General features: G+C 54.4%; 1 pseudogene; it reads left to right on the forward strand.

Annotated features, from left to right (window-relative positions):
* Positions 1-13261, forward strand: part of LOC118700806 (zinc finger protein 850-like) — a 105514-nt pseudogene that overhangs the window by 63676 nt on the left and 28577 nt on the right.

Consider the following 13261-nt stretch of genomic DNA (forward strand, 5'->3'; position numbering starts at 1 on the left):
TGAAAGGCAAGGAAGTGTCTTAACACATGGTTGTTTAGGAGGTTATTCAATGCCGAACTGGGGTCCAGAAAGGGTTTAGCAGGACGGACCCTCCTTGAAGAGAAAAGAGGAGAAGTTGACTAGAGAAAGGAAAAGAATGTCAGGAGCACCTGGGGACGCCAAGTTTGGGGTTGTCAAGGCTGGGAGGTGTCTGACCGCTCCCTAGGAGCGGCGGGGTCTCGGGGGCTGCGGCAGGCACCGATCCATGGAGGTGGCCCGGCGGCGGTGCTGGCAGCAGGGGACACACGGGTTTGCCGGGCAGGAGCGGGCTGGCTCCGCGGCGGAACTGCCGGGGGGCTCCCAGACTGCCGGGGTCCCGAGCCCAGGATGGCAGCGTCGGCCCCGGTAAGCGGGACTAGAGAGAGAGAGAAGGAAAGAGAAAGAGAGAGAAGAAGAGAGAGAGAGAGGGGGAAAAAGAGACCCAAGGCTGCCCCCAGGGTCCCCATGCCCGTGGCTGCTCCCCCCTGCTCCGGCCCTGCAGCGAGGTGGCAGCACCGGGGGAAGGGCAAAGAACGCATTGACAGCAAGGCCTGAAAAGACAGGGAGGGGGCTAGCACTAAAAGATAAAATCAAAGCAGAGATTGATGACTCACCAAACCTCGCAAAGTAGGTTGTTTTTCTTAAGTAAGAAGGTTTTTTTTAGTTTTTTTCTTTTGTGTGTTTTGTTTGCTGTTAAAAATAAGTTGTTTTGTTTTTTCTGAAGAATGGGTTTGTAAGGCTAAAACAATTAAATGCTGCCCAAAAAGTAAAAAGCAATAGATGTGATACATCTCTTGTTGAAATTGGTCAGGCTTTTCTTATTTAACTAACTGTAACTCAAAGAAAGAAGAATTTGCCTCTGCAGCTATTAGCACAGCTGGATAGAAGAAGAGGCTGCTGTAGAGAAAGCTTTTAGCTAAACCCAGAAAGTTTAGAAGAAAAGTGAATGGTAGAAGTTAATACAGTATTGTCTTTCTTTTATTACTATGCTATTAGGAAGTCCTTTCCAGGTACTACTGAAGCAACAATCAGAATCACGGAAAGAGGGTGAATTCATGCCAGCAGAATCAAAGGACTTGTGAAGAAACCTGAAGAATGGACTATCACATTTAAACCGGGTGATACCGAACTGACTTTCCAATGGGGACTGAATGGTAATAGTTTAGAAAAACCCAAACGATCCAAGAAATGTACAAAGAATAACACTGAATTAAGAAGTAAGACAATGCTTATATCACTGGTTTCAAGCAGTACCTGAATAAAACATCTCCTTTGGGGAGGAATACTTCAGATAAAAAGATCAAGATTGTTTTTGTATTCTGACCTTAGCCTGTGAATTGTACAGGGGAGAAGGGGAATTACTATTTCCATTAGTAAACTTTATTTGATTCATTCCAATACTGGACATGCTAGCTGGGTTATAAGTAAATGCTTGAATTGTGGGAATAATTAGTATTGTGGTTCACAAAATTTATGCTCTTAGTGCAAAAAGTGTTAAAGTAATAACTTTGTTTTGTGGATGGGAATTATTAGTGCCTGTTGAATGAGAGATACCTGAGGAACGGTAAGAGACCACAGTTAAAGGGTGTCAAAACCAATTTGCCTAGAAACTAGTTAAGAGAAAGTGACAAGGAAATAGAGGGCAAGACCAGATTGGCCTCTGTATTTTGCCACTGAGAAGATCAAATACACCTGCTGTGGGTTGCAACCTCACAGGCATGGGAGGTGGGAGCCATACTGGACCTCTGTTATTCCTGTTTCTGGCACTCATTTGTTCTCTTTTCCCTTCTGGGATACCAGCAAGATCGTGTCACAAATGCTACAGAAAGCATCACGTGGAAAGAAACCAAAGTTCCTCTTTTATTACACACACCTATGTCAACAGCCACTGTTATAACCCATCCAAATTAAGAACCTGTAGGCAAAAAGGAGAAAATTATTAGATCACAAGAAACTTAGGAAAAAGTGGTAATAGATTTGGAATTGAATGTCCAAAAGGAGAGAGATGGATTTGTTTTACATTTAATCTTGAAGAGACAGTTCAAGATTTGGTAAAAAAACAAATAGTAAATATAAAGGTAAAACCAGCACAGCAATTTAACTCTGTATTGACCCCAAATTATCGATTGAGTCGTATTACAAGACTCCAAGCAGTTATAGAAATGATAGCAAATAAAGCCGCCCAGGCAGTAAAGTTAATATCAAGTCAGCTAAGCCAAACAAAACCTGTAGTGTATCAGAATAGGTTGGCTTTAGACTATTTCTTGGCAAAAGAAGGGGGTGTTTGTGGAAAGTTTAATATATCAGATTGTTGAAGATTGATGACCACAGAAAAGTCATTCTAGCAAAAGCAAAAGAAATCAAAGAGAAAAAAAAATATATATGCATATAATTACCCAGGTACCGGTCCAAAATAATTAGAAAACAATGCTAAAACCTAGCTGGTGGGGTAATGTATTAGAAGAAATTAAGATCTTTCATTTTATGTGTTACAACTCTTTTTATATCTCTTCCTTGTGTAATCCCCTCTTTTATTTTGCCAGCATAGTCCAGAAGATGCAAGTAGATAAGAAATATTGCTCAAGCCAAATGATTTACAAAGAATAAGAGTGGGGATTGTGAAAAATGCATGTATTTTATGATTGGATTTTTTGCAAATATTAAAAATAATATTATACGTGTTGTGTTAGAAAGTAATGCTGTATTAATTCTCTTAAGTACTGTGTTAAATATAGTTTTAGGTTATAAAAATTGTTAAAATAGAAACGATGCTATGTAGGATACTTTTTTAAAAAGAAAGGACTCGCAGTGAGATAGCAGCCACGGGACACCTAAATCTTTCAGAGAAAAAGAATTTATTGCACTCTTATCAGAAGAAACGAACTTCTTCCCGCCTCAAGGCGCTGTTAGGATTTGGAGGAAGAAGTTGCCGATGTCAGACAGAATCCTGTATTTAAACGGAATTTATGCATCATGTATGAAGTGGATGAATATGCAACAGGCTATTGTTTTTAAGGGTTAATCCTTTGTTAACGGGTGTCCTTTTTCGGGCTTGTGCTGCCCAGAAAAAGGTACCCGGACGTCCGTAACTCTTTGTATTTATTGTCTCATATTCTCCTAATTCAACTTGTCCAAATTATTATTACTCTAATTGTATTACTATTTTTATAACCATTTTATTACCAATAAACTTTTAAAATTTTGAAAACAAGTGATTGGCGGTTTTAACGCCCCCCTTTGTCCCCCCGTCCTGTCCCTGATCCCGGTGCCACATGAGCGCTGATCCCGTTCAGAGCCTTTGCCCGGGGTGGAGGCGGTGACACCATGGCCACCCCCGAGCCCACACTGTCACCGGCCGCCCTTAGGGCATCGGCCTGGCCGTGGCCGTGCAGCTCACCAGGGACCCCCAGAAGCGACACCTGGGTGAGAGGGGTGTCCCCAAATGTCCGCAGGGCAGGGAGGGTGAGGGGGGACACACAGGGCGGGGAGGGGTGGATGTGGCGGATCTGTCGCGGGGCGCTGAGTCCCGGCTGGATGATAACAGGGGCGGGACAGAGCCCCCGCTGGAGCTCCGCAGAATCCCAGCTGCCAGGGGAGGTTCGGCGCAGAAACAAAAAGGCAGCAGCACGGGCCCTGGGGTGGAACCGGGGGAACTCTATTCGATGGTAAAACTCCCTGAGTCTGTAGCAGGCTCCATGGAATTGGCCAGGGCCCCATGGAGGGCTGAGGCTTAAGGACAGGAATTGCTGAGTCACGGTGAGATAGCAAAATCGGCTCCTGTCTTCCACCTCTCGGACCCTAGCTTATCTCTGTAACCCCATAGGTCACTTTCCCCCAACCCCTACTATTGGACAAATTTGGATCCCTTTGTACCCTATAAAAAGGGGCTGTTTTAGCCCATTTGGCAGAAGAAGAGCCGTCGCTGGAACCCTTCACAGACCCCCCAATAAAAGCACCGCTGTGGAACGCCAGGACCTTTCTTCTCCTCTCTCGTCTGCTTCCCCCAATAGCCTGCCAGGCACCTTAGCAAGCAAAGAGCTGGAATTCTAAGAGAGCTGATAAGCACTAAAGAGCTGATATCCACTAAGCTTGCTTAAGGTAGCCATGGCTACGAGCAGCCTGGGTATTTGGACTCTCTGTCCCCAGGAGGGACTGAGCTATCTGGCCCGTGCTGCTTTGCTCGGGGGCAAAACCTGCCCTGCGGGCTGAGGGGCAATCCTGATCCCAGGACCCTGAAGAGAGGGCAGACAATAGCTTATAAACAGGGGGGTCTCGGGGAGGATAAAATCTCTGGCTAATTGGGGGAACTGGGGGTGGAACACAAGGCAGGGAATACAATGTGTAAACCAATGAAGGATTTCAAGGGAGGAGAACAGCTTGAGTAAACTAATGGGGTTTCCAAGGATAAAAACTGACAGGGAAGTTTCTAAAGGGGACGGCAGGTTCGGGGAGGGATTGACATTTAATGGAAGGAGGAGTAAGGAAGGTTCTGGGGCAGAGGTAGGGGCAGGAGGGGTTAACAGCTGGGAAGGGGGGGAGGTTTGAAACTTGGCAGGGAGTAGCTGGGTAACAAACAGAACTAAACTGAATAACGGGGAGGACAGTAAAGAGGGGTTGCAAAACCACAAATTACACAGAGAACCTGCCAAATTAAGAAAACACACTACAACAGATGGACATCCTGGGGGTGTCCTCAACTCCTTAAGGGACACATCAGGATTGTCCCCAGCAGGGGATTGCGGGATCCCTGATGGATTTTTGAGATCCCAGATGAATTTTGGGGGTTTTCGGGATCCATGATGAATTAATGGGGTCGCAGTACCGGCCAGCATGCGGAACCTGTCACGATGGATTTGGGGCCGGGCGTCTCTAATGGGGTTTTTGGGATCCCTGGTGAATTTTTGGGATCCCTGGTGAATTTTCGGGGTCACTGACTGATGTTTGGGGTTGCAGTCCTGGCCACCATGAGGGACCTGCTGCAGCAGGGGCCACTGGAGGCGGCAGCCAGGGCCACCCTTAGGGACAGCCTGTGGATCCTGTGGCTCAATGTCACCAGCAACAGTTCCGTGGCCGAGAGCCTGGGGGGACTTCCATGGGGATGCGTGGACATCATGGGTCAGGAATTTTGGGGGGTTCTGGGGTGGTTTGAAGTGGGACCCATAGCACGGGGAGTCGACCAAAAATGGAGGGGGAAGGACTCAAAATCAAAGGGTGTCATGGGATGTCGTGGGGTGTCACAGGTGTCATGGCATGACTCCACCTGTGCCAGGGCGGGCGCAGACACTCAGTGCCAGGAACAGCCATGGGAACATCCTGAGGGAGACGGGGACACCCTGCAGGACACAAAGAGACCCTGCAGGACATGACCCCAAGACCTCGGGGACTTCAGCCCACCTGGGGTGGGGGCAGGGACATAGGGAGAGGGACAGGGAAACACAGAAGGGGACAGGGACACACGGGACAGGACGGGGACACACAGAGGGGTGACAGGGAGCCATGGTGGGGGATAGGGACATACAGAGGGGAGGCACACGATGCAACCATGACACACATCAAGGGACAATGTTGCCACACCTGTGTGGATGCTGCCACCAGGACGCCTCTGGTAACACCCAGTGCAGGGCAACGTGACCCGCCAGGTGACACTGACCTTTTCCCCGGTCCCCAGCCTGTCCCCAGGGGCAGTTGAGGTCCCCTAAGTGCGGTGGCCCTGGGACACCCTGATGGCTGTCACTTGCTTCCGGGCCACTTGTCACCAGCTGAACAATGTCCCCACCCTGCCCTGATGGGTGGTGACATTCAGCTGGGACACCGCGGTGGTGACAGTGGGGATGTGGTGGAAGGAACTGCATCAGGCAGTGCTTTGCCATGGCCGAGATGAAGGTGCTGGTGGCACTGTAGTGGTGGCATTGACACTGTCCCAGTTCATGTCCCCATGCATGTTTCCCATGTTCCCATCCATGTCTGTGTTCTGCCATGTCCCACATGGTCCCGTCTATGTCCATGTCCCCCCATGGCCCTACACATGTCATTGTCCCCCACATGTCCCCATGCATGCCTTAGTCCAATGCCTTTATTTCTACCCCAGTTTCAGGGCTTTGAAAGGAATGAACAGAAACCTTTTCGTTTCAAGGCAGAAAAAAAAAAAAAGATTTATGTATCCCGGCTGGCAGAGCATCCACGTGCTTGGGCGGGTGGGAAGAACCTTTTTTGGAGGAGTTTCCACCCAACTGTCTCCAAAATAGGAAAATTGAGGGTTTTGTCCCAGTCCCTCCCCATTTGGCTGTGGAAGATGTCTGTGGGCCAGAGAGAATTAAAACGATGGATTTATGTTGGAGAAGACCTCCAAGACTATCCAGTGTTGTTAAGGCAACCAGAAGATGCAAAAAGTGATTTTTTTCTGGGGTCAGGAGTGGAGACAAATCAGCTCTACAAAATGGATTTTGGATGTTGGTCTGTGGATGTGTGCAGGTGCCCAGAGGGAGACAGGAGGATGTGGAGACCTCCAGCCAGGTGTCTTCCCAACACGGATCACCAGCACCACGGATCACCGGGGATCACTGGGGATCATCCAGGGTGGATCTCCCGTGGGGGATGGAGCTGGAGCAGCACACGAAGCTCTTCCTGCACTCGGGAGGGCTCACAGGGCTTCCCTTAGTGGTGGCTCCGTTGATGGTGGGTCAAGGCTGAGCTGTGCCGGAATCTCTTCCCACACTCGGGACACTCATAGGGCGTCTCCCCGGTGTGGATGCGCCGGTGGCTGGTGAGGTGGGTGTTGCGCTTGAAGCCCTTCCCGCAGTCGGGGCAGCGGAAGGGCCTCTCGTCTGTGTGAATGCGCTGGTGCAGCAGGAGATGGGAGCTGGTCATAAACGCCTTCGAGCATTGATCACACTCATAGGGCCTCTCTCTGGTGTGGCTGTGGCGGTGCCTGATGAGGGTGGAGTTATCCTTGAAGCCCTTCCTGCAGTCAGGGCAGCAGAAGGGCCTCTCCTCTGAGTGAATGTGCTGGTGCTGGAGGAGATGAGAACTGGTCTGAAACCTCTTCCTGCATTTATCACACTCGTAGGGCTTCTCCCCAGTGTGGATCCTCTGGTGGTAGTTCAGGTTGGAGCGCTTGCTGAAGTTCTTCCCACACTCTCCACATTCGTAGGGCTTCTCCCCAGTGTGGATCCTCTGGTGGACAGTCAGGTGGGAGCTCCTCCTGAAGCTCTTCTCACACTCAGGACACTCGTATGGCCGCACCTCTGTGTGGATTCTCCAATGGATGACGAGGTAACATCTCTTACTAAAGTTCTTCCCACATTCTGAGCATTTGTGGGGCTTCTCCCCATCCTGAAGCTGCTCGTCGAGCCCCAGCTCCGAACTCCGGCTGCCTCCCAGGCCCAGGGTGGGTCTTTCCTCCTCAGATCCCTGTGATCTGCGTTTGCAGCCCCTCCTTGTGAGGGATCTCCAAGGGCTTTTCCTCCCCATTGGGTTCCTGCACTGTGGAGCCGCTCAAAACAGCCTCTTCCACGAGGTTCTGCTGTGGGGATTTGTCCTCCCTGCTCTCCATGCTCAGCTCCTGGTCTGGGGGAGGAAGGACAAGGAGAGGATGGGATTTGCCTCCGTGCCACAGGGCAGGGCAAGGAGATCCCCCCAGTGCGTCCCCGGCAGGACAGCTTTGGCAGCAGGGCTGTCCTGCAGCCGGGGGCCGTGCTGGGCTGGGAGATGGAGCAGGAGAGAGGGGGAAAGGGGCACTGACTTCCTCCTCACCTGCCTGGGGCTCTCGGGCCATCTTCCTCTTCCTCACGGCCTCCTCTTCCATCGGGCCAAGGTTTTGCAATGGGAAATCCTGGTTTGGGGGAAAACATGGGCTGAACCCGTTGGGTTTGATGGTCCCACTGCCCAAGGGCAGCTGGAAAAGTCAGCGCCCCTTTCAGCCTCGGGGGGCCCGGAGCCCGCTCATGCCCAGCCTCCCCCACCCCTCCAGGCAGCCGGTTTGTCCCCCGGCTCTGGGATCGCCCCTCTGCGCTCTCCCCGCTCCGGGACTCCTCGCATTTCCCCCCGGCTCTCCCGGGTATCCCCAAATCCGTGATCGCCCCTGTGCACGCCGGTACCGGGCGAACGCGAGACCCCCACCATGTTCCCTCCAGGGGAAATTTACGTTTCGGGTTTGGGGTACTGCAAGAGTCAAACATCCCCTGCCCCACGAAAAACCCTCCCCGAGACCCCCCCGATGGATCCGGGGCGAACTCCCCCGTCCCGCTCACCTGCGGCTCCTGGAGGGGGAGATGCAGCAGGAGCCGGGGGAGCTTCGGCCTGAGCGGCGGGGGAAGGCGGCGGGGAAACCAACGTGGTTCTGCTGCTCCTCTTCCTTCCGCTCCTCCTCTTCCTCCTCTGTCCCTCTTCCACCCGCTTTTCTGTCGTTCCCAGCCCGGCCCGGGCAGTGCCGAGCCCCAGAAGCAGCCGCGCTCTGCCCCGGGCGCGTTCCGAAACAACCGCGCCTCGCGCGGCAGTGGGAGTGATCCTGGGAGCACCGGGTACGGATCCTGAGATCAGCGGGAAGGAACTGGGAGCGCTCTCCCTGCCAGTCCCGCTCTTACTGGGAGCACTGGGATGGAACTGGGAGCAAACAGCGCCCGGAGGCGGCTGCAGCCGGCGGTGGGCGGGGCTAAATAGAAGGGCGTGGTTATGCAAATTCAGGAGCGATCGCGCACTGGGATTGGTCGGCGGGAGCAGCGCGGGCTTTCCTCGGTCAAGTGAGGGCCGGGGGGGCCGGAGCGATGGCGGCGGCGTCCGGTGAGAGGGGACCGGGAACGGGGACAGGGAATGGGGAGGGGGACCGAGAATGGGGCCAAGAATGGGCCCGGGGAAGGGGAAAGGGACCTGGGACAGAGACTGGGAATGGGGACCGGGAATGGCACCAAGAATGCGGACAGGGACCAGAAATGGCACCGGGAATGGGGACAGGGGCCGAGAATGGGGGCCGGGAATCGGACCGGGGAAGGGGATAGGGACCAGGAAGGGGACCAGAGATGAGGACAGGGTCCGCAAATGGAGACAAGGACCAGGGAAGAGAATATGGGAACGGGACAAGGAACACGGAAACAGCAACCGCAGAGAGAATATGGGCTGGGGGATTCGTGCTCCAAAGTGTCCAAGTGAAACCCAGCAGGGGCTGTGAGCTCTGCAGCTGGGCCTCCCCTGGGCTGCTGCGGCCCAGGGCCCAAAGGCGGGAGCTGCAGCCTCGCTCCTGGCTCAAGAACAGGAGCCTCCTCCAGGCCCGTGGCCCCTGCATGGCCCCAGCATGAGGGAGGGCTCTGAGGCCCAGCGGCTGCTGGCAGGAGGGGCTGCTCCGGCCAGCTGGGGGCCTCTGAGAAATGCCCAAAGCCTTGTGCTCTCTGCAGCTGGCCAAGGACAGCAGCAGGGCTGAACGGTTCGTGTGGCACAGCCAGCCCGAGCTGTGCAGCCCTCAGGGCCCCACGCGAGAGGTGGCCCTCAGGAATGGGACCAGGACAGGACCAGGAATGGGGACAGGGACTGCAAATAGGACTAGGAATATGGGATGGTTTGGGAATAGAGACAGGGACTGAGAATGGAGACAGAGACCAGAACTAGGAATGGGACTCAAAAGAAGAGGCAGGGACCAGGACTTAAAATGCGGACATGGACTGCGAATAAGCAACTGGGAATGGGACTGGAAATCCAAGACAGAGACTGGGAATGGGACCAGGAATGGGGACATGAACCAGGAATGGAACAGGGAGTACAGAGAAGGACCTGGAATGGAATCAGGGATGGGAATATTGGAATGGGACACAGAATTTGAAAACGGCAACCAGAGTGAGAATATGGGATAGGGATTAGGGAGATGGGATCAGGATTGGAAACAGGAATAGGGGAGCGAGACTGGGACTGGGAGCATGGGAACAGGACAGGGAATAGAGAAATGCGGGACTGGGAATACGGGAACAGGACAGGGAATATGGGATTAGGAATATGGGAATGGCAACCAGGTAGAGAACCTGGGTCAGGGAGTGAGACTGGGAATAGGATTCGGACTGGGATGGGAGCAGGAAGAGACAAGCGTGCTGACATGGGAATGGGTGGCGAGCCAGTGGGGTGACAGCAGGGAGTGGGGAATCCTGGACAGGGGACACCAGGAAGCGGGACAGGGGGACAGTTCCAGAGCAGGAGGTCCTTGATCAGCTGCACCAGAACCTCTGCCAGGCTCTTCCAGTGCAGCCAGAGCTGCTTGGCCTCGGGTGCCCAAAGGCCTGAGCAACCCCCAAGTTCCTCCCAGGAACCCTCAAGTCCCTTGAACCCAGCATCCCCCACATCCCCTGGATCTCCCATGGCCCAATCATTGTCTTACTTCAACATCTTTATTTTTACCGTGGTTTTGGGTGTTTGGAAAAGACAAAGAGAAATGAAAAGAAAATCCAGGCCACAGGGAGCCAGGAGGATGTGAGGCCCCCAGCTAGGTGTCTTCCCAACAGGGATCACTGGCACCATGGATCAGCACCAGGGCTCTGCCCACTGGGGGTCACTGGGGATCATCCAGCACAGATCCTCCCTTGGGGAATGGAGCTGGAGCAGCGCAGGAAGCTCTTCCTGCACTTGAGGCACTCCCAGGGCTGCCCTTAGTGCTGGCTCCGTTGGTGTCTGGCCAAGTTACCACTCCATGAGAAGCTCTTCCCACACTCCCCACACACATAGGGCCGTTCCCCCGTGTGGTTCCTCTGGTGGGCAATCAGGTAGGAGCTCTGGCTGAATCCCTTCCCACACTTGGGACACTCGTAAGGCCTCTCCCCAATGTGGATGCGCTGGTGGATGACAAGTTCAGATTTGCCCCTAAAGCCCTTCCCGCAGTCGGGGCAGAGGAAGGGCCTCTACTCTGTGTGAATGCACTGGTGCCTGAGGAGATGGGAGCTGGTGTGAAACCTCTTCCTGCACTGATCACACTCATAGCACCTCTCCCCGGTGTGGATCCTCTGGTGGCCAATCAGGTTGGATTTGTGGCTGAAGCTCTTCCCACACTGCCCACACTCGTATGGCCGTTCTTCAGTGTGGATTATTGAATGGAAGATCAGTCGGCATCTCCATCTGAAGATCTTCCCACATTCTGAGCACTTGTGGGGCTTCTTCCCATCCTGAAGCTGCTCATGGACCCCCAGCTCCGAGCTCCGGCCGCCTCCCCGGCCCAGGGTGGGTCTTTCCTCCTCAGATCCCTGTGATCTGCGTTTGCAGCCCCTCCTTGTGAGGGATCTCTGGGGCTTTTCCCCCCCGTTGGATTCCTGCACTGTGGAGCTGCTCAAAACAGCCTCTTCCATGAGGAAGGAGACCAGGGATTTGTCCTCCCTGCTCTCCATCCTCAGCTCCTGGTCTGGGGGAGGAAGGACAAGGAGAGGATGGGATTTGCCTCCGTGCCACAGGGAAGGGCAAGGAGATGCCCCCAGTGTATCCCCAGCAGGACAGCTTTGGCAGCAGGGTTGTCCTGCAGCCGGGGGCCGTGCTGGGCTGGGAGATGGAGCAGGAGAGAGGGGGAAAGGGGCACTGACTTCCTCCTCCCCTACCTGGGGCTCCCGGGCCATCTTCCTCTTCCTCACGGCCTCCGCTTTCCCCATCAGGCCAAGGTTTGGGAATGGGAAATCCTGGTTTGGGGGAAAATAAGCTGTGAGAGCGTGGGATTCCTCTTGCCCAAGCCCATCTCTAGAAGTTACTGAACATTTTGTGTCCATAGAAACCTTCAGACCACCAAGATTTGTCTGAAAGACCTCTTACAAATACCAAAATTGAGCCCCCCAAGACTTGAAAGGCTCATGATCATCCCAAAAAAACCTTTTCAGGAGTCCACCCTCTCTGGTCTCTCCCCTTTGGACTTCTGGGGATTCTGCCTCTATTGAGGGTTCTCCTCTCCAGGGTCCCCACCCTCTCCAGGCTGTCACAGGAATCCCCAGGGTCCCCCCTCTCTGCTCTTCTGACCTTGGGCTTCTGGGGCTCCCCCTTCTCTGTGCTGCTGGGGGTTCCCCGCAGCCCCCAGGGGTTCCCCGGCTCCCCCTCTCTGGGCTCCCCCTTAGCAATTCCGGGGCTCTTGGGGTCCCAGCGCTCCCGTTTCCCCTGACTCTGCTCCAGGCTGTGGGGAGCTCCAGGGCTTCCCCCTCCCAGGGTGTTCCCCTCTCCGGGCTGAATCCTGGCGGTCTCCTCTCTCTGGGCTGCACACTTCGGTGTCCCAGTGTTCTCCCCTCTCCTGCCCTCCCCCGCAAAAAAACAACCTCCCGGGACACCCCCAAAATCTCCCCAGTGGGCATTTGCGGCTTCGCTTTGGAGTCCTTTGAGCTCCAAAATCCCCCCCCTCCCCAAAAAAATACCCTCCCACAGAGCCCCCAGGATATTTGGGTGAGCTCCCCCTCTGCGGTCACCTGAGATATGGGGGGGAAATGCCCCAGGGGCCGGGAGGGCTGCGGACACAGCGAGGGCTGGAGCGTGTGGTCCCTCCAATGCCACTTCCCGCTCCTCCTCCTCTCTCCCAGCTCTTCCTCCCACTCCTCCTCCACGCCTCCTCCTCATCCTCCTTCTCTTGTTCCCTCCAGCCCTGGTCCCGCTGCTTCTCCCTCCCCGCTCCACCATCCCATTCCTCCTGCCCCGGTCCCGCAGCCCTCGCAGCCCGCGGCAGGAGCGGGGATGGAGCCGGGACAGGTCGGGATGGGCAGCGCGGGGCTCTCGGCTGCTCCCACCCGCTGGGGCTGGGGGAAACCCGGCCCAGGGAGAAGGAGAGGCAAACTGGGAAAACTGGGGGCTGCAGATCCACACTGGGGCTTGCTGGGGACCCTGGCTGGGGGCTGCCAGCCCCTGGGGCTTCTATCGGGCGATCTGGGAAGGGAGAACACAGAGAGGGCTGGGGGATGCCAGGAGTGGCATCTCTGGGATGGACTGGGCCGTACTGGGATCATACTGGGAGGGAGTAAGAGGCTGCAGGGGCAATTGAGGCGTGTTGGGGGCAAATGGGATATACTGGGAATGACTGGGATGATTCTGAGAATGACTGGGAGCAGCTGTGAGCAACTGGGATCATACTGGAAGGAACTGGGAGTGACTGGGAATATGCTGGAAGGAACTGGGATACACTGAGAGAGACTGGGAGTGATTGGAATGAAAATGAGGGTGAAACAGAGCAACTGGAACCACGTGGGGCCCAACTGGTTCCTACTGGCAGTGACTGGGAGCACACTGGGGTCATACTTGGATCATACTGGGAGTGACT

The sequence above is a fragment of the Molothrus ater genome, chromosome 37 (genome assembly GCF_012460135.2).
Source record: "Molothrus ater isolate BHLD 08-10-18 breed brown headed cowbird chromosome 37, BPBGC_Mater_1.1, whole genome shotgun sequence".
Taxonomy (NCBI): domain Eukaryota; kingdom Metazoa; phylum Chordata; class Aves; order Passeriformes; family Icteridae; genus Molothrus; species Molothrus ater.